Source organism: Furipterus horrens, unplaced genomic scaffold (assembly GCF_987537825.1).
Source record: "Furipterus horrens unplaced genomic scaffold, mFurHor1.1.pri manual_scaffold_1, whole genome shotgun sequence".
Lineage (NCBI taxonomy): Eukaryota > Metazoa > Chordata > Mammalia > Chiroptera > Furipteridae > Furipterus > Furipterus horrens.
This window is the reverse complement of record NW_028327171.1, coordinates 52,566,861-52,585,674: the sequence shown is the minus strand read 5'-3', so window position 1 is coordinate 52,585,674 and position 18,814 is coordinate 52,566,861. Positions and strand designations below refer to the sequence as shown.

The window sequence follows — 18,814 nt, the reverse complement described above, 5'->3', positions numbered from 1 at the left end:
TGAGCTGTACCTGAGGATTGTCAGCAGCTTAAAAACATTATCCCCTCACACAATGAAATGGCAGAGCAATTTGGTGCAAACCTCTTTCATGGAACTATGGATGAGCTATCTGTTTTTAGGCAGTTGGCAGCTACTCTCTCCCAGTTTCCCAAACCTTTTTGTTCTTCTAGTTTGGAGGCAACTATATACAGAAGAAAAAGTGGTGGTAGACATTTGTCATAACCAATGACCTTTCAGCCTATCTGAGCTTGGTTCTGCATAGGCTGTGGAGGTGATCTGAACGAGCAGGTGTCACTGTGGTCTCCGTGGCCTGTCCTGACATTTTCTGTTTGTACAGAGATTCTGATTCTTTTGGAGGCAGGTGTTATATGGAATCATCTAGACTTCTTATTTCTCTACACCTTCGTCTTTTAGGAGAGTGATTGCTGTTATTATCTGGTTAACATTTGAGAGCCCAGATTGTGTGAAAGGGTGGCAGTGCATAATAAACATCATTTATCAAAATTCAGGAAATTGCCAGAGTTCATTAATGTTTTAATAATATTTGGTATTTGCATAATGTCACTATCAGCTCCTTTGTTATCTTCATTCCCTGGTGAGTTCTGGCGGAGACTGGTTGTGTCCCTATTGAATGAAGAATAACAGGGTGTATGCAGAAGTTAGAGAAGCCAGGAGGGAGACAAGCAGTCACTTAGATTGCCTAAAGTCTGAATGATCAGTTCCATGACGTGGTTATTAGAATAGCTATAAATTACTGCTTACCTTCTGGATGCCAGGAACTTCGAACAACCTTAGGAGTAATGTTTTCTCATTACACAGATGAAGGTAATGAAATTCACTGGGGTTAAGAATCATCCAGGGCCCTATGGCTAATAAATGGTAGAGATGTGGCTAAAACACCTACTGGCCTGACTCTGACGTGTTCCTCTCCTATTTGAAACTATTAATAATAGATGCATTAAGTCCAGAGGAAGGTCTTTGTTTGAAAAATATTACTGCCTCTTCTTTCAGGATTTTGTTTCTGCTTTCAGCTATAAATATTAGGAAGATCCAAGAAGCATCTGAGGTGATTTCTGGAGTGGTCTAAGTGTATAAGGATTTTATTCCACAATAAAATCACTTGTTTGAACTTCCGGTTGGGAAAATGATGGCCATTATAATAAAATGTTAAAACCTGTACCAATTCTAGTTTGCCTCTTGCTGGCTGAGCAGTCTTAGTTTTTTTCATTTACTAAACATGGATAATAGTAATGCATCATTTTGGAGTCGTGTGTGAATGTGAAGTTACTTTGTAAACTGAAAAGGAATGTATGCATAATTTCTTTTTATTTTACAAAATAGACTTTATTAGGAAATCTAGTGAACTTAAACTGGAATTATATCTGCAATTTGGTATCAGAAAAAACTGTGGAGTATGATTAGAGGCAGCCTAGGAGAATATAGCTCTGACTGTAGAGGGCATGATTAATTCAAACATACATTGCCATTTGTTAAGCTTATACTGTGTGCTGGCCATTGTGCTAGCTACTTTGCATAAGTCCATTAGTTCATGAAAGTTTCTTCCAAGAACTTTGTAAGGATAAATATTATCATGACTATTTTGGAGGTGAAGTAGGTTATATTATCTCCTTTTTAAGATAAGACACTAAAACTCAAAGAGTTCTAGTATTTATGCCAAGGGCACACAGGGTTTGAATTTGAACCCAGGAATGTCATACTCAAAAGCTCATGTTTCTCCCACTGTTCTAGCAATCAGTTTCCATCACTCTTCATTCGGACAACCAAAAAGGCTCCACTCCCTGGGGAATGCTACACTCAGGCTAATATTTAGCCTGTAGTCGCAGGGATGATTTCTCTGTCTCTTTCTTTCCCTCTTCTTTCATTCATTCATTCAACTAATATTTACTAAATGTTATACTGTCTACAAACAGTATGCAGGGTCCTAAGGACAAAATTCATATGGTTTTTTGGAGACCCTTTTTCTGGTATGGGCACCAACTCTAGGAAAATAGTTTTGTTGGCTCTTGTCTCTTTTTAGGACCATACGTACCACATGGCCACTTCTAAGTTCTAAACTTATGGTGTGGAACTTCGGAGTGCTGCCAGGCCTACCACATTTTAAGACCCTGTCTTTATATTCACAGTAGACCACTTTAAAGCCCTGTCTTTGCAGTGTTAGAATGGCACTTTTCTCTTAATGAATTCATTCAGCAGTATTTATTGAGGGGATTTATTGCAGATAATTGCTTTGTGGGCCTCTAAGTCTTGATCAGTTCCTTAGAGTTCAAATCGCTAATGTGCTGTATCTGTATAATGGACAAGATCATCTTTGAAGTCTGTTTCAGCTATGACAACATTATGCATCTAGAGCAGGGAGGTCCCCAAGAACATTTATTTTTGCTGCTAGTTTGGGTTGGTTTCAGTTCTCCTCCATGGCTCTGGGTAATTGCTGTCCTTTGTTCTTGACAGAGGAGCCCTAGATTTGTTGATGCTCCTGGTCTTTGCATGATGTTCTTGTTGGAAAACACATTGGATAATGCATTGCTCTAGATTAGACTGGGACTCTTTTGTATTCATAGAAGTGTTAGATTCTCTCTTGTCAACCTGAGAGCTTATCACTAAATGTTAGCTCTTTAGATTCTTCTGGAGCTTTTTAACAATTAGAATCTCTGGTCTCATTTCAGATTTGTTGAATCAGAATCCCTAGAGATCCCCAAACTGGCTGCTCAGCACGCCGACATCCTGCCCTGTGTTAGGCCTGAGGCCGTGCATTCCCTGTTCAGAAGCTCTGCTCTTAGCACAGTGAGCATGATGCCAGTTGACTTTTGAGACTAAGCAAGGCTGCTGAGCTTATGAGCAGATAGATCTGTTGGCTCCTGGAACTAGAGTCCCACCTGGGACAGAGGTGGGGAGACACAGTGAATGAGATGACTAGCCTATACTCTGCATCAGAGGTGGTAATGGGGCTTTACATCATTGTTTCATTTAATCATCACCATAATGCTTGGAAGTAAAGAACTACGTGGAACCATAGGATTGGAAAAACTTAGGGATTTCCTAAGTTTACCAGCAAGTAAATGGCCTAGTTGGGGCAGGCAAATGCAAACCCTTGGCTTTTAACAATGACACTAGTATTCCTGCCTCAGGAGTGGCAGGAGAACTGGATTCTAGCTCCAACTTTGGGCAATTCACTTAACTCTGAGTCTCAATTTCTGAATTTGTATGTTGGGGATAATAATTATAGTCATGTGTCATTTAACGTTGGAGATGTGTTCTGAGAAATGCATCGCTGGGTGATTTTGTCATCATGTGAACATCATAGAGTATACTTACAAGAAGTCTAGGTGGTATAGCTTACTATACACCTAGACTGTGTGGGATAGCCTGTTGCTCTTAGGCTGCAAACCTATTCAGTATATTACTATACTAAATACTGGAGGCATACATAGAACATAGAAAAGGTACAATTTTAAAAATGCAGTGTAAAAGATAAAAAATGGTACCCCTGTATAGATAGGGCCCTTACCATGAATGGAGCTTGCAAGTTGCTCGGGGTGAGGCAGTGAGTGAGTGGTGAGTGAATGTGAAATCCTAGGACATTACTGTACACTGCTGTAGATTTTATAAATACCATATGCCAGTATCACCACAAACACATGGATAATGCATTGCAGTACTACAGTATGACAGCCATAACATCACTAGGTGATAGGAATTTTTCAGCTCCTTTATAATCTTATGGGACCACCATTGACTGAAATGTTCTTACACAGTACATGACTACCTCATGGAAAGAGGTCCATTAAATTCTGAATCTGAAAAGTTTTGTGCAGTACAAAAGAAGGACATTTCTGAGCTCTAGTACCAGCTCTATTTTGTACCCTGAATAAAGTGGTGTGTGTTACCCTGAATAAAGTTTCCTAACCTCTTTTGGGCAACCTTTTTGCCCACTTTCCAATTATAGAAAATACAAAGATGAAAGTAACATCACTTCCAAATTCTAATTACATTAATATTTGATGTATATGTTTCTAGACATCTTGTGTTTATACACATGCTTACACCCACTCATTCTTAACGTTCATAAAGTTTTACATAACAGTATTCATATCGGATCTGTGTTTTTTTGGTAAATTTATCAATATGTTGTCATCTGCCACACTTTGAAAAAGAAGCTATAACTTGAAACCTGGGGAAAGATGTCTCCTAGTTTGTTTTCATTACTCTTTTATTTCAAAAGAAGACACTATTCTGGAACTGAGAACACATTCCGTGATTTAATAATTGAGGATGAGGAACCTTTGTATTGATGACTTCTGAGGGTCTAACTGGCCTTTCAGTGTCATCTCCTATCTGTGTTTGCATGTTCTACGTGGTCACATAACACTGACAATATTTCTCACTTTCTTTGTTTGGGCTGTTTATCAGGATTTTTTAACCTGGTTCCATGGAAGCAATAGTATAGAGTCTGTGAACTTGAATGGGAAAACATCTTTATTTTTAATTACCTCTAACTGAAATACAGCATTTGCTTCCATTATAAAAGTAGGTAACAAACCATAGTAGTCCCTATGTTTTTTGCTTTTGTTGCCAACAGAAATCACAGATATTTTCACTTCATATTAAAGATGTTACAGATATCTCAAAAAAATCATTTATTGCTGCTTTGAACCTGTGGTGGCTATTAGACTTGCTACTGGATTTTATTTACTGCAGAGTTGGTACTCTATCACAAATTTATTTTTTTGAATGCATTTTAACAGTATGTTGTTTGAAGTCCTGTATAATTTTACCATACTCATTTTGTTTTTTGCAGGGGTTCATTGGCTTTTCCAGCCTGCCAAGACGTCTATGTCACAGAGGCAGTTAAGACTCAGTTTCTAAAGGCAGCATTCTGATACCTTATCTCCGCCTTGTTTTCTTCTCCCAGCTCAAATGCCACTTCACGCATGAGGCTTTCCTCTCTCTCTGGAAGGAGAAAAAATTTACCTTTCCTCTGTGTTTTCCTAACAACTAGTCCACTTGTATGTCCCTTGGCACATTCTTTCCCATGCTCCAGGTTAAGAAATCCCTGGCTCCTTTATCTTTGCAGCACCCATTGGGAACATTTACACAGTAGGTGCTCCCAGAGTGTTAAGTGACTTGATTTGCTTTAAAAGAGCCTTTCTGTTTTAAGCTTATTTCAGACTTTCTGTAAGGAATGAGCACTTTCTGACATTGTCTCTTTATGATTTTTCCTTTCCTTTAAGCCATGCTATATCATCTTTGCTGGGGTCAAGAAAATCTTGATCTGATCTCCTAGGTGGTAGCGGAGCTTTTTCTGCATTCCGAGAATGGTGTCTTTAAGACTTAACCCATAGGGCAGTTTAAGAAATGTCCTAAGTGATTGCTGAGAGCAGTAAACAGTGACTTGTGGGAATATCCCCTTTCTTGTAGACTCTGACTTTCCTTCCATGAGCATCGAGGCTACTCGTGCATCTCCTATGTGCTCACACTGCGGACCTTACAGAAGGCAGAGAAAACATAAGTCACCTGCCCCATGGAAGTGTTCCATGTGCTTATCAATCAACCTGCAAGTCTTCTGATGCCTACTCTGGAATCCAAATTGTAGTTATACTTTGCTATTATAAACGATTATTACCTGCCATCAATAACTCACCTTTGTACAGTGCTTTATTGACTGTAAGACATATTTACATCTGGAATAGCATGGTATTATTCCTTGGACAGGCCTTTGAGAAAGGTAGTATAGAAACTATTAACCCACATTTACAGATGGGTTTAGTATTGAGACCAGGAGGTGTTGTGACTTAGTTGGAGGTCATAGAGTAAGTTGTAGTGCAGGACTCGACCCAGATCTCCAGTGTCTTCTGCTGCATCACCACTGCTTGCTAAGAGCCTGTTGGCTTGTTTACATCTTTTATGGGTTGCTGGGGTGAGTCTATATTCTCAGACCAGTCAAGGGTAGTAGCTTTCATTTCTCTCTGGGGTTTTCTACCTTCCCCGTGAGCCACAGGTATAGTGCTGTTGAGGTTGACTGATTGTGGACTGGTAAGTACATGCCCCATAGGTATGCATTCTGCCCAACTGGTTATTAGGCCCTGCCCAACTGGTTCTTAGGGTCCGTGTCAGTTTCACAATGGACTTGGGTGAGTACTTGCCAGCTGAGTAATTTCTTTAAGGATAGATTATAATTATGCCATTACGTGAGGCCCTTTCTCTAGGAAACAACTATGTTTTTTGTCCACTTAAGTGCCTTTGCATGAATTCCCTCTTTACAAGATAAAGAGACAGGTAACTAGGACCAGTGCTGCTATGAGTAAAGCTGGCATGGGAAGCTGTTGTTCAATTTGTTTATTTTTTATATTTTTTCCTGAACACAAGCCATGATTACTATTTGTGAAATGAGTTAAGTCCGTAGTGGGAGTTGGTATAAGTCTTGTTTAGTTTTTTGTTTCTTCTAACAAGTATTTGAATACCCACAATGTGCATAGGGTGGTGTTAAGCGTGCATTCATGAATTTATAAATTCATTCAACGTGTGTTGTAGTGCCTATCAGGTACCAGTGTAATTACTGTGTTATAGTTACTATATAAGTGCAGAGAGTGGTGAATAACAGAAGCAAGGTCACGATATCTATAGGACTTCTGTTCTCTGGGGGAATTCAACAGGATTTAAGCACAGAAATGACTAGGGATGTTTGCTGTGGGAAAAGCAAAGCACAGAGTATTACAGTGGTGAGTAACTGGGTAGGATGGAGTGAAGACTGGTAGAGAAGGTCTCTCTGAAGAGACGTTGAAATGGAAGGGTAAGAAGGACCTAGCCATCTTAAGACTAGCTGGAAGAGTATCTAGGTGGCCAGGACAGCATGTGCAAAGGCACTGAGGTGGGCTTTAAGCTTTCAAGGCTACTTAAGTGATAGCAAGTCTGATCTGGCCTTTACAAGGAGGAATAGTCTATGTTCCGATTAGCCCCAAGGTGGAAGGAATGGGTCACCTGCTTGGAATGTAGTGACCTTCTTGCAGGTGAGGGTTTTTTAGGTGGGGCCACCCTTTGGCTTGGCCCTTGTTCCTGGCATTTAGGGATTGCAGGGGAGGGAAGCAGTGGGGGAAGATTGGTTTGCAGGTCTTCAGAAGGCCCTTTGTAGTCCTGCGATTATCTGATTTCACCTGATAGCCCTAGGCCAGAAACAGTGAGTTCTACATTAGATAATTTATGGGTCAAACAGCAGTTTTATGGGACAATAATAAGCCTTTTATCTAGTCCTCCACAGTTTACAAAATACCTTTACATGCATAATCTAATTTTGACTTCTCACAACAACCACCTAAGGTAGATATGGTTGTGTATATTTTAACATAGGAAGAAACTGAAGGTCAAGAGAGGTTAAGTAGTACCTCATTTCAGGTCACTAAAGGGTTGAGGTAGGATCAAACTCAAGTCCTTTAAAGGTTATCCCAAATTCTTTGTTTTATGCTAATGCTAAGAACTCACTCCTGTATCTACCCACCCTGTCCTGGGGTGTGGAAGAAGGAGGATTTCTGGTCCAGAGAGAGGCAGGGAGGAGTGGTAGGAAGAACCAAGCCAGCAGATCACAAGTCTGCATGTGTCTGTTACTGGTATTCAACTTGTGAGCACTTTCCTGGGCTGCTTCAAGATCACCCTTTAGCAACTGCAGCTGTTCTTTCAGCAGCTGCTTGTGTGGATTGTGATTCATAAAGGAAACTCAACAGTTCTTCTAACACACCCTTGGTGTCATAAAGGAAACTCAACAGTTCTTCTAACACACCTTTGGTGTGTGCAGCCTGCTGTCATACAGGCTATGCTTCTGATTTGAAGTGGCACAATCCTGGCACCAGTGCCCGAGGGACTCATAGCCCAGGCATGAGACGGGTGGTCCATCTAGATAGGAGCTGGTGAGCCAAAGGCCCACTGGGGACTAAACACTAAGGAAAATGAGAGTGGTCGGCAGCTCAGTAAATGCCAATTGGTCCTTGGGGTCAGAGTCAGGGATACCTGGGGGTGGGGGGCGGGGTGCACTGGGGAATGAGGTCACCTTTTACGTCTTTCTCCTAAAAGGGGCCACTGCTCTCACTGCCTGCCAGCTGTTCCTCCACCATGGTGGTTCTCCAGCTTTACTTGTTTTTTAAATATTTTATTGATTATGCTATTACAGTTGTCCCAGTTTTTCCCCTTTGCCCCTCTACCTGGTACCCCCATTCCCTCCATCAATCCCCCTGTAGTCAAAGCAGATTGCCAGCCCCATTCCTACAGTTTCTGATTCAAGAGGTCTGGGATCCAGCCCCAGGAATCTGAATTTCTAGTAAGTCTCCAGGTGATGCAGCTGCTACTGGTCCAGAGCCCACACTTTCAGAACCACTGCTTAAAGGCGCCCAGGCTGATAGAACTTGAGATGTTTTAAGAGACCTGATAAATCTGAATGTTTATGGAAAAATCTCCAGGTTTTTAAATACCAAGAATAAAACCAAATATTAAAGGAAAAGAATGTGGGTTAAAACTGCAGGTCAAACAGAACACTGTGGCTGCCAGTATATCACCTCTGATCTGAATACTTCTCGGGAAACCTTCTGCTGTCCATTCTGGAAACTGAGGCCCAGAGAGGAACAGTGGTTTGGTTCATTACAAACAAGTAAGCATGCAGCTAGTTTTGGGGCCGAATCATAACTAGAATCTAGGTTTCTTTCCTGTCTGTCCAAAGTGTGTGTGTGTGTATGTATGTGTATGTGTGTGTACATGCGTGCGTGCTGGTGTAGTCCTAACATACTATTTCCCAAATATTCCCATTTAGTAGAAAATTATATAACTTTGAAAATAATAACCACACTAGGCACAGTTCTTAGAACATTATACTTTATGTATATGAACTGAATTAATCGTAATATGAACACTATAAGGAAGGGTTAGTCTTCCTATTCTTATTTACTGATGAGACTTCCAAAGCAGAGAGGTTAAGTAATTTGCCCAGAGTTACAGAGCTACTGCTGGATTGGGGATATAAACCCAGGAAGTCTAAGTTCAGGCAGAAAACAGCAATAACTATGAACTTTCTTTTTTATCTTATTAATAAAATCCTTTTCCCCTGCAAAATGGAAGTGATTGACGGGAATGCTACAATTTTAATGGTGCTAAGAAACTTGGAAATCAGTTGGCCCAAGTTCCTCCCACCTCCATTGTACAGAAGTGGAAACTGAGGCCCAGAAAGGAAAGGGGACTTGATTATCCTGAACACTGAGCTGAGTGGAGGTTAGGGAAATGTCCAGCAAGTAACTGCTTTCTGAGGTAGCTGCTTGCTTGTACCTGAGACCATTCAACCAGAAGAGTTTGCTCCCCAGGGAGGTTCTGCCTCGGTTTGAAGGGAGAGGTTGTCACTCTGAGGGCTGCGCTTCAGGATAAGGCGCATTCCCCCAGCTCCAGAGCTGCCTTGTGTGGTTTGACGTTCTCTTAATTGCTGCAAGACGAAGGATGCTAAATAAATAACCGGGTGGGCACAGCGTGTTTCTGGTCTGTCATGTTTGCTTTTGTCTTGACCCTTCCCTGTCTGTCCTTCTCTGGTTTCTTTCTTTGAAGTTTGTCCTTTCCTCACACCTGTGCTCCCTCCACAGCTGTGAGAATCACAATGAATATTTTCATCTCTGAACCCTCTGTATCTGTAGTAAGGAAGTGTGGACTGTAAGACTCCAGGGCCAGCCTGTGGCTGGGACGGGCTGAAGCTCCAGGGGCTTGTCAGCCTGTGGGACCTGACCCGTCAGCGTCAGTACTACCTTCCCTCCCTGCTGCTGTTCTGAGAGCTCAGAGCCTGAGCAGGATTTAGAGTTGTAATAGGATTCAAAGCATTATAGAGGAGTTAAGCCTTCAGGAAATCTTCCTGAGATCAGCCCATCCACCCCATGATTTCACTGATGGGGAAATTTAACCACCCCTCCTGGTGGGCAGTGGCTTGCTCAAGGTCCGACTGATGACGGTAAGGATAAGGATGATCTTGGAAAACTCTTCCCCACTGTTTGCCAGCTATTGTCCCAATGGCTTTAGAATCAGTTACTCATTTAATTCTCACAGCAATCCAGTGATGAGGGTGTTGTTACCATCCCCACTTTAGAGGTGAGGAACCTGAGTTAAGTGACATTCAAGCTGGTGCTAGAGGATAGATTGAAACCGAGGCAGTCCAACTATCCCCTTTTTGCACCTTTCCAAAACATACCATCACCATGCCAGGCTCTGTGTTGGTTGCTGGCATATCACCATGAGCTGGTGCCATACCTTCATGGAAGTGTGGGAATAGTGGGTAGTGTGGAAACGGTGGTGGCCTGACTGTCCTGGAAGCCATGTGCTAATATGGATCTTCTGGCCCCGGGTCCAGAGTCTTTCCATTCTATCATTTAGTCTTCCTTGGCAGCCCTCAGAGCAAACATTCTTTTGATGATTTTGGTTTATGGTTATTGACAGTCCTTTGCATGAAACCACACTTTATCCATGGTCTCTTCATTTTTAAAGTAAGAATGTGTGTCTTTGGTAAGTGATTGATTTAAGGCTGTATAAAGGTCATTGGGACCTGATGCTAAGTAAATTAGGGCAAAGAAGCTTTCCTCCACTTTCCCCCTACCTCCAGTGGGTTTCATTCTAGATTTAGAATGTCCAATTAGAATATAGTTAATGTAGTCTTATTACTGTGGGACAATGGGGAGCATATCTTTTTTCAGTGAAAGGCAGAAGCCAAAATTTATTCTTAAGAAAGTTACTTTGAAATCAGAAATGGTCAGCTGAATTGGTTTTTTTTGTGAACTAAGGGATCTGCATTTTTAGTGCCATAAGTGAATACTTTTGACAAGTGAACATTTGTTAAATAACCCAGTCCAGTTGCCCTGCTTTTTAAGAGCAGATGTTGGTACATTGACTTGTCTTAAAGCATTGAAGCACGCTGGCATCATGCTATGAAATCTCTTGTTGAGATGAAATTACTTCTTGAGATCTTAGTGCTGCTCATGATTCAGAGGCTGGGAAGTGGAATGCTCAGAGAAGCCTCATTTCCAGCCTACTTACTCACGGTTTTCCTGCAATAAAACATCCGTGGAAATGGAAACATTCTGAATTGGCAAGCCCATGTGAACAATGTAGAAACTCATGGGAGAGAATTTTATACTTTCTGGTTTTGGGGGAACAGAATTGGTGGGACTTGATTTTACTAAGTATCTTTGTGTGGTTGAAGACCAGCTGGCCCCTGTTCCTGTCTCTTGGATCCCATTCTTTCTCAGGCTCCTATGCATTTCCTGGGGATTATTCCTGCCCCCTCCACAGAGGCGGATTTAATGGCGGGCGCACCGGGTGCGTGTCCTGGGCCCTGACTTCCGAAGGGCCCCACAAAACCCCAACTTTACACTTTTTTCTAATGACACCAAGTTTGGTTTCATTACTACGCTTCATAAAATATGGTTAACATGTATTTTTATTATCCCTGTGTCTTTTTTTTTTTTTTTTAAGGGGCCCAATATTTTCTTTTGCGCCAGGGGCTCTGCCGTCCTTAATCTGCCTCTGCCCCGCCATCTGCCATTTCTTCTTCATTACTGATTCCTCCCTAAGCATTCACGCGTGCATTCTCTATCCAGTCCTTCCACACAGACCTTGGAGAACTCTGCGCAACAAGCTCTCCACCAGGCAGTAGCAGCACACTGGGGAATAAACCGTTGTCTTGTTTAGACAAGTCGTAGGAGGAGATGGACAATGAAAACAAATGTACAGATTACAGTGAAAGCCCTGGAGGAAAAACCAGAACAAAGCAGAACCGGGTACTGTGGTTTGTTATTCCTCCTCCAAGTTGACCATTCTCTCCAGAACACTCCTCCTATGACTTCCATGGTAACACACTCTTTCTGGTTTCTCTTCTTCCTGAGTCCCCATGTAAAGGCCGTCATGTTCTTTTGTCCAACCCTTGATGACTGCCTGTCTCTTCTCTCTTTACGCCTTCTCTATTCTGCCACTTCACAGAAGCGTCTGCATCTGCCTCCCAACCCTCTGGCCCAGTCTGGACCTCCTGACTGCCTCTGTGATAGTTCCTCTTGTATGTCCCAAACATTCCCAAATCAACCGTCCAAAGGGAATTTGTGCTCCAGACCTGCTCCTCCTTAGCAGCCACACCACCATTCACCAGAGACAGAAACTCTGCAGTCATCCTGAGCGCTACCCCATCTCTTTGTCCCAGTGCTGGGAAGGACTTGAGGCCCGCCAATTCTGCTTCTTTCTGTTTTCTTGTTTCTGTTCCCACCATCATCACTGCCCGGTAGTTTCTGGATTACTGCAATCACCTCACTGGGTTTTCTGCCTCCAGTCTTAATCTTTTCAATCCATTCTCCAGGCTAAGTCTCTTTGTAATATGCCTAATCCCTTGGCGGGCAGCCCATCCCTAACTACTACTTCTATTTTAAGGGGCCTCTGAAGACCCAGCAGTTCCTGCTCACTCTCTGGCTTCATCTCCTGCCACCATTTCAATTTTACTGCATACTCGTAGTTCTTGCCTACCCTGCTATGAGATAGGCACCATGTGAGGTATTGATGATGTAATCTCTCTTAAAAACCCACACATTCTAAACATGATGAGAAGGCCTCAATGCTCTATCTCCTGTGAGCTATTCAGCCTCAACTCAGATCTCAGAGGCCCTCATACTTTCAGCCTCAGCTGCACTGGCCTTGCAGTTCTTTGGAAATACCACATCCCCTCCCACTGAGGGCTTTTGCTGGAATGTCTCATCTTCCACAGCCCACACAACTTACTAACTTCTACTTACCTATCAGATCTCAGCTTAGTCAAATCTATTTCTTATGGAGGCCTTTCAGGCTAGCACAGACCGGGTCAGTTTCTGCCCAGCTGGCATCTTAGCTTCACAGGTTTCTTATTTGCACTGACCCATTATGAATTTGTAATTACTTGTGATTAATGTCTGGCATTTCCCATTGCCATAAAAACTCAGTTATAGTCTATCACATATCTGTTTTTTGTTTGCCTTTTAATTTTTTTTTCCTTGCCTAAAACATGAGTATTCAATAAATATTTGGGAGGGGCTCAATAAATATGGCTGGTATTGTTGACTGTTTTGCTTTTGTTCTTGAGCTTAGCTGTGAGGTCATATATAGTTTATGATGATGGCCATGTGTGTACTGAGTTTTAAGTTTATACCTTGGTGTGTTAGGGGGCTTCTTTTCCTTTCCTAGTTTCCCATTCTCTGCAGCATGTAATCACGGCATTAAAAAAATGGGGACTTTAGAAATTGTCTTGTCCAGTTGTTTGCAACCTTTTCTAAATATAAGGATCATTTTTTTTTTCAGTGAAAAAAATCATGAGGACTCAAATGATAGTGGTTATATTTTTACACTGGGGGAAGATGAATAGTTATAGAAAGCTATTTTGAATTTAGTTTATCATGTAAATTGCTCTGAATTTTTTAATAATAGCATCTACATATATTTGAAAACTAGTAGTATGCCCACATGAGAAACAACGCATGGTGGGCACATGGATTTATAGCATCAATAACTCTGTGCCTGGGATCTCTCAGTCAGGAACCAGCCATGTGTTTTGGTTCTTTGTCACATCTACATCAGATTTAGAACTGGTTACCTTTATACATAGGTTTGATTTGAACAGCATGGTGTTTTTAAAAATTTAGAGCGAACGTTTTAACAAGTTGGGAGACTTTTTAAACACCAGATTTCCACCTTACCACATTAGAAGAACTAGGCCTTATTTCCTGTGTGGCCAATATCACCTGGTTGTGAACAGCAGCTGCCTCCAGCTGCCTCCTTTCGAGGTGCCACACTTTCTTAAGTTTGTCGCAGTCCTTACTGATCTCTATTGTTATGTTGCATGTTGCTGGTATGGATGGTAATGGGAAACCTAGTGATGTCGCCCCTAAGCCGGTCAGGCCTCCTATCCATCTCTCACAGGCTTGTGAGCAGAAAGAGCTGTCAGGAAACCTGGGGCCTTGTCTTCTTACTGTTACTGACCAGCTTGGGGACCTTGAACAAGCTATGTAGCCTCTCTGAGCCTCAGTTTTGTCTTCTGTCACCGACTTATAATAAAATACCTCCTGGCCCCCAGAGAGTTGTTTGATATATTGAGGGAAAATTATTTGTGTAATGGAACATGTTTGTTATTAATTTCCCTGTCTTCTCTTTCCTTGCCTTTTCTGTCTCTCACGGAGGGGACTTATTATTTATTGTTGCACCTTGATGTTCTTTTTAGAAATATGAAAAGGTAGCTCTCGTTATCTCTCCCCACTGTTTCTTACCCGTTAGGTCTGGAGGCTCCTTTCAGCCGGTGTCCTCTGCTCCTGCTGGGGGTCCCACAGCCATAAGCAAGCTCCTGAAATGACACCCAAGACACCCGAAAGCTGAACTTCGAATATCAAAGAATTGTAGTTGCATATTGCCTGGTGAGATACTCAGTAACTCACCAACTGTGGTGTTGCAAAAATCCACGAAATGCTGACAGGACACCAGGGTGGCGTCCTAGTAGGCAAATTTTGTGGTTCTGCGTAAAATTTTATTGTTTGAGAGGAACAATACCAGTGCTTTTGTCCTTTTTCAGGAAGGGAGTGCAGGCGTTGGTGCCACAAATAGGAAGTACACAGGCGTGTCTGTCTCCGAGGTGATGGAAGCAGGGTGGGGCCGTGGGAAGAAGGAATGTGGGCTTCGGAGTCAGGCAGACCGTAGCCTGTGAGGGGATAGCTGGGTGACTTTGAGCAAACTGTTCTTTCTACGCCTGTTTTTTCTTTAATAAAACAAGGGCAGAAGATGTCCTGGAGCTTCGTAGTGGGGGTAGCGGTTCTGGAAAAGCTGCTGGGGCTGGGAGTGGTGCTGAAGTGAACAAGCTGATGGACACGAGTCCCCAGTGCAAGAATCTATTTAAAATTCAGACTTTTAATGGTGACAAATAAAAAATCCCATTTGTGATGTAAAAAAAAAAATGTTTCATCTTTTAATTTTATACTCAGTTTTAGTTTTTAAAGATTTCGATGAGAATGCCAACTTCATAGGGTTGTTTTAAGGATTAAATGAGCAACGAGCAACACAGTACATGAAACTGCCCTTCTCTCCCATGTTTTTCTGAAAACCCTTTTTTCTTACCTCCTCTAAGTAGGATTAGTAGGTCAGCCGGTGAACAGATAAGTAGCACAGAATACTTGTGTAACGGTCATAACGCTCTAGTGTGATTCTATATTCAAACATTTTGGCTCAACATTTTCTTGTGTAGGTAGAATGGAGCTCCTACTGATATATATTTTTTGTTTTGTTTTATAAATATATGAAAGCTAGATTTTCCAGGAAACTTAAGATATTTCTTCTACCTTAATAGTTTCCCAGACATTTCAAAAAAGTGTCAGAGTGAGCCAGCAGGACTCTTACATAAACCCAGCTCCAGGGGCCTTTGGGAGGGGGACAAAGATGGGTTGCATGGACCGAAAAGCTCTCCCCTGGCTGGACTGAAGTAATTGATGCTTACACTAATAACTTTCACTTAGAAGGGAGGGGGATGACTTAGGGAGGCCTGACTTGGAGATGGCTGTGATATGTGCTCAGGGCTGGCACAATGTGGAATTCCCACTCAGAAGTTTGCATGCAGAGTTGAAGATGCACCCTTTCTTTCTTTTTAAGAATTTAGGGTGGATGGCAGATTGGGAACCAGCTAACTGGTGAAATGAAGAAGGTGGGCCCCAGACCAGAAGTCAAGGTATTGAGAAGACACTTGTGCTCCTCCAGGTCTCTTTGAGAAGTGGGGGCTGTGGAGAGTTCCCTGGCAGGCTCCCCCACACCCTCCCACCACCCTGTTCCCTTCATTTCCTGCTTCTATAGAACTCAGCCACTGGCCCCTGGCGGGTTAGTTGTGTGTGTGTGTGTGTGTGTGTGTGTGTGTGTGTGTGTGTGTGTGTGTGTGTGTGTGTGTGTGTTGGGGGGGGGTGGGTTAGTGAACTTGATGATGAGTTGAATACCAAAAGAATCTTGGACAGACTGTGAAGAACTTGGGAATGTGTTCTGAGATGCAGACAAAGAGGAGATTTCTTACTAATGTTTATATTTCTTCTCAATCTTACCTTTTTGTTTTGGGATTTGGTGAGAACAAGCCCAAGGAGCCTTCCCCTTGAGGGATGACTGCCCTGTGAAACGGTGCACCCCTGCTGAGAATGCAGGCTCCTGTTGCCTCTCTGTTGTGATGAGAGGTAGAGATCTCCAAGGAGAAAAAGACCCTGTACTTGTCTAAAGAGAGTTTAGGTAGATGGCTGGGCAGTCAGGAAAGCTGGGGAAGACCATGCTTTACTGGGAAACCAGTTGGGGAGAAAAGATCCTGGGCATGCGGAATGTCTGGGCTGTGCCCTCAGGGATTTGTCTGGGTGGCCTGCCTCAACTAGCGGAAGGATTGTTAGGGATGTTTCCCAGGTCTTTCAGGAAATGGAGTGTTGTCCTGTCATGGGTATTTGAGACCGTATTTCGTTATCTTCAGTAAGTTACTTCCTCTCTCCAGGCTTCACTTTCCCCTTCTATCCAATGAGGAAGTTGGGCTGTCCTTCTAGTCTGTGATTTTAGGGTTCCGTAAGTAGAGTCATCTTGCTCATATTGATATCAAAACTTGCATCTGATCACTACACTTTTGAAATTCCTGGGATAGATGTAGCAATTGCTACAGTGGTTGGTTTGGGGGCTGTTATTTATTTTTGGAGGGAATGTCTGGAGAGCAGTTTCTGTTCTCATTTAAGGAAGTCCTGGCGTCATGTCACAACACACAAATGGGGAAGCTCAGATTCCCTCTGGGGCTTTCAGCAGGATGACTCATTATGCTCCAGAGGAGCTTGGCCCAGGCTAGAGGTTGGCAACCTGGCTCCTGCTGCTACCGGTGGTGCAGAAGCTCAGGGTGCGCATGCAGCTGCTGTGATTGCACCGTGGAAGGCACCAGGAAGGCCCTGAGCAGTGCACACCAACAGTGACAGCCAAATATGTTTGTGCTAATTAAATAGGACACCAAATGGGAAATTCATTGTAATCTTCTTTAAATACTTGCTGCTCATTTGCCAAGGTTCTAAGTAATACAATTTCAAAGGTTCAGAGGTGTCTAATACAATTGCCCCCCTCTGTACATAATTCTATGCCCATTGTGTAACTAATAGAAACATTAGAGTAATTAATAGAGCTACCTTCTGCTTTCAGTTGCAGTAACGTTAGCCCCGAGTTGGCCTGTACTGGCCATATTCATAAGCAATGACTGAGGGTTAAAAAGAATTCAGCAGACTCCTAAATTAAGATTTTTTTTGAGCCTTTCTACCTAGCATTTATGTGCTACTGCAGGCAGTCAGGCTGATACATGCAGATGTGCTTTGGGTTAGATGTTAAGAGACTCAGTTTCTAAATTCTCACCTGTAAAATGGGGACAAAACTCTCTGAACTCTGACTCAGTGAGGCTCGCTGAACCTGGTGGGAGTGAGAGCACTTTGGAAGCAGATGACGGACCATCACATGGTGAGCAGGAAGGGTTGCTGGCTACTTAGCACCATTCCTGAAGCATGGGTGACAGGGAGCTGCCACTTTCTTCTGTGCTCTGGGGTGTGTTATGCATGTGTTCCCTGGAATAGAAAGTTTATACTTAATATGTGGGTTAACAGTCATTATATTTGACATGTGCAATGTGCTTTTACCCCCAAACCTGTGAGGAAAGTGGTTTTTTTTTTTCCCATCCTGCAAACCAAGCACTGAAGGTACAGATGTGTTAAGTAATATGACTACCATCAGGTTATAGTGTTCTAACATCATTTGCTAAAACTTTTTTCTGTTCACAGCTTTCTGAGCTTTTCTTAATTGTCACATTTTACTTTGGGAAGGGCTTTGCATCCCCTCTAAAACAGGAATGATAGTGGATGCTTATTGGAGCCTGGTCTTCTATGCCAGCACATGGCACAGATGAGGACAACGGACAGAGATGTGAAGTAGCTTGCTGAAGGATGCACAGCTAGGCAGCAGACCCATCGAGCTCCTTCTATACTATTGCTACTGAGAAAAGCATTAACATTTCCTGTTTGTGCACTAGGTGCCAGGCACTGTGTTCCATAATGCCTGTTCAGAACCTCATTTGGAGGCACACTGCCCTGGGAAGAAGGAAACTTTTGAAAATGTCCTACATGGGGAACTCCTGTCACCTCCCCTCTCACACAGTCCATTTGCAAATACCCGCCCTTTGCTTTCCTTTTGCCCTTTTGGAAACAGCCAGAGTCGGTGCCTTATGAAGCTTTTCTTATTCTCCTTCTATTGTTGTTATTCTGATCTAGCTGTTATATATTGACTGTCTGCAGCCTGAATTTGGCTCATAGACCTGTGTCATGTTTGGCCTTGATTGTGTTAAAAACACACAGTTGAATTAGATTAGCCACATCTAAGAATTCAGGTGGGTATTAAAAAAAAACAACTGGATTTATGCTGACTCATGGAAACCTGTGACATTGTGGGATCTGCTTATTCACCTACCAGCATCAAACTACGTATTCCCTTGTTGACAGGAACGATCTTCAATTTTTCCCCCTACCTCTTTCCTCGTTCCTTTCCTGATTACCACACTGAGATCACTGGGAGCATATATTCTTTGTAAGATAGAAAAATAAATAAATGTTGGCGTAGAAAAGAAATTCTTTAAGGGTATGTTGAATTCAAGTTGGTGGTTTAAGAAATAGGCTTAGTTTGATAACAGAGCACTTGCTCTTTGGGAGGTAACGTGTTTTCACAGGTGGGCACATTAGACTTAATCTGTCATGCTTGGAAGAAGGGC

General features: G+C 42.5%; 1 protein-coding gene across 2 annotated transcripts in view; it reads left to right on the top strand.

The window, feature by feature from the left end:
- Positions 1-18,814, top strand: part of MB21D2 (Mab-21 domain containing 2) — a 102,819-nt gene that overhangs the window by 3,233 nt on the left and 80,772 nt on the right. The window contains exon 2 of one of the 2 annotated variants that reach the window (XM_090282347.1): positions 15,664-15,739. The exons of the other annotated variant lie outside the window; for it this stretch is intronic. The gene's annotated coding sequence lies outside the window, so the exon portion shown is untranslated. The remainder of the gene's footprint in view (positions 1-15,663; positions 15,740-18,814) is intronic. 2 annotated transcript variants of the gene reach the window in all.